At 31.7% G+C, this 2,933-nt stretch overlaps 1 pseudogene; it reads left to right on the plus strand.

The window, feature by feature from the left end:
* Nucleotides 1-842: 842 nt before the first annotated feature.
* Nucleotides 843-1,612, plus strand: LOC146996338 (heat shock cognate 71 kDa protein-like; annotated as a pseudogene).
* Nucleotides 1,613-2,933: the final 1,321 nt, after the last annotated feature.

A 2,933-nucleotide genomic window follows, 5' to 3' on the forward strand; every position in this document is an offset into this window, starting at 1 on the left:
TTATATTTATTTCTTCTTAATATTTTACTTTCCTTACCATTAATTTTTATATTATTTATTTTATTACTATTATTATTATATTTTTGAACTTGATTTACTTATTTTAAAATTTTTGATTATATTTTTCATTACAATTTTATTTATTATTATTATTTCAAAAAAAATTTCGAACGCGTTATAATGTTTAGACTTTTATTCAAAATTAAATGTAAAATTAACACTTTTGGCTCTCCAATAAAATTTGAATCATTCGTCTTTTCATCTCATTTGTATTAAGGACTTTCGTTTATTATTATTTACTTATGATTCATTATAATATTCAAAGCTTTATTCTTGAGACACTGCATGAATCATAAAATATTGCCCTTTCAGGCAAAATTACGAGACTTCAGACCCCCTTAGGGCGGAGGCTATAAGTATAAGTATAAGGGCGTCGTCATTTCCTCGTAATCCATAAGTATATCCAAATCCCAGATAATGATTTTAAATACTGAACTATTTACTTAATAAATTCTTGTAATATGAATTCGAATTTCATGTAACCGAGAAAACTTTCTTTGGGTAACCGAGCTCTTTAAAAGGAGATTAATTCTTACGTATTAACAATTTTTATATTTTCCCTTTCGCATTTTTACTTTTCGAGTTTGTTCAATTCTTAATTTTTATTTTAATTTCGATTATTTTTTATAATTGTGTTAAAATTCTTATACAAGGTTACGATTATTAATATTGTTGAGGAATTGCCTTGCTTTGATTCCAAATTAATATTGGTTTTAGGTGTTTAAATTTATCTGTCTTCTATATATATCTCTCTCTATATATATGAAATGTAATTTCTCATACATACTGCCTGTGAAAGGGCTAAGAGAACCCTGTCCTCAAGTACTCAAGCCAGCATCGAAATTGATTCTCTCTTTGAAGGTGTAGATTTCTATTCAACCATAACAAGACCCCGTTTTGAAGAACTGAATGCTGATTTGTTTAGAAGCACATTCGAACCTGTTGAAAAGGCTTTGCGAGATGCAAAATTAGATAAAGCTCAAGTCCACGATATTGTCCTGGTAGGTGGATCTACTCGTATTCCTAAAATTCAGAAGCTACTGCAAGATTTCTTTAATGGTAAAGAACTTAACAAAAGTATTAATCCAGATGAAGCTGTCGCATATGGTGCTGCAGTCCAAGCTGCAATTTTGAATGGTGATAAATCTGAACAAGTGCAAGATCTGTTGCTGTTGGATGTAACCCCACTGTGTCTAGGAATTGAAACTGCTGGTGGTGTAATGACTGTGCTCATCAAACGTAATACAACCATTCCAACTCGTCAGACACAAACATTTACAACTTACTCTGATAATCAACCAGGTGTCTTGATCCAAGTTTACGAGGGTGATCAATGACCAAGGACAATAATCTTCTTCGAAAGTTTGAATTAACTGGCATTCCTCCTGCACCTAGAGGTGTCCAACAGATTGAAGTTACCTTCGATATTGATGCGAATGGCATATTGAATGTGTCTGCTGTAGATAAGAGTACTGGAAAAGAGAACAAGATCACTATTACTAATGATAAAGAAAGGATTTCGCCAAAATTTAGGAACAGGGATGCAATTTAGGTAGAGAATCGCCAACACATTATTAAGCAATATTAATAGAATTTAATTTTATCAATTGATTTAAAAATATCATTACAGATTATCCCCCCCCATCTGAAAAGGCTTGCAGTCGCGGCCGTCGACCCAAGTCAGTCCAGATAGTGAGAGCAGAAAATTTAGTTATTAGGAAATTAAGTTAGTAGGAAAACTGATTGGATTTATCTCAAGGCACACAAAATGTTTACATGAAATATGACATAAAATATTTGAATATAATGAATACAGTATATAAAATATAATAAATGATTAATGAAATTATAATATAGTAACTAAGTGCAGAACAAATAAAGCACTAATAACATATTGCTGGTTAGCTACGCGGCAATAGGAAATAGTAATATAACTGAATTTGTAAGTTTATATCTTAGGGCATGCCATTCACAGTTTGTGTAATCATTAGAGTCCGTACAATCATTAGAGTTGTCATTCAGGCTCATCTTCAGTCTTTTACTGGTCTTTGGAGATCTCCGGATCATTTAATTAGCGCTAGAATTATGGATTAGCATTGGCACTGAAAACATTTGAGTTTTTATGTCACGATACTAGAGCTCTTATACTCTTGTTGAAAATACACATTTTGCTAGGTTTTTAACATATTTTGTCACTCTATTTTTCTCTTATTAATGATAACAAAACAAAATTTAACTTCCAACATCCATACCAGTTTTTTGTACACGATGCTGCAGAAACATAAAATGAAATTCAGAAATTTCAACAACTGAAATTTAACTTTTTCAACTGTTGCTACAATTTATAACACAAACATAGGAAAACATGAGCTCAAGGAAATGTGAGGGTATAGTACTCTACTTGTAGTATAGCCTCAATTGAGTGTTTCCCACACGGAAAGTGTATTGAACCTGAAACTCAAGTTTGAAGGAGCCCAGTAATAGAAAAGGGCAGACAAACTTTTCAGACACTGAGAGATAAATCAAATATTAAGGGGGAGACAACAGGATGAAAACTAAAAGAAGGGTTATGGATAGTTTATTGATTTATAAATCTTGATTTATTCATGATGTAATTTAAAGTTCTCGGGTGGATAATAGAACTTAATTTTGACGCATGTACAATCTCAGTTGGTTTCTTCGTGTGAAAAGTTTCCCTGTCGATTTCATAATTAACTTCAGATAATTTATTCATAATCCGATAAGGGCCTGAATAGGGTGAAGTAAATTTTCTAGTATTTGGGTATTCAAATTCCTCGTAAAGGACAAAATCTCCAGGTTGAAATTTAGATTCTACAAATCTGATGTCATATCTAGTTTTATTCTTTCGGTGG

This window comes from Stegodyphus dumicola, chromosome 7 (assembly GCF_044657685.1).
Source record: "Stegodyphus dumicola isolate Sdum_Otavi_A_Nest chromosome 7, ASM4465768v1".
NCBI lineage: Eukaryota > Metazoa > Arthropoda > Arachnida > Araneae > Eresidae > Stegodyphus > Stegodyphus dumicola.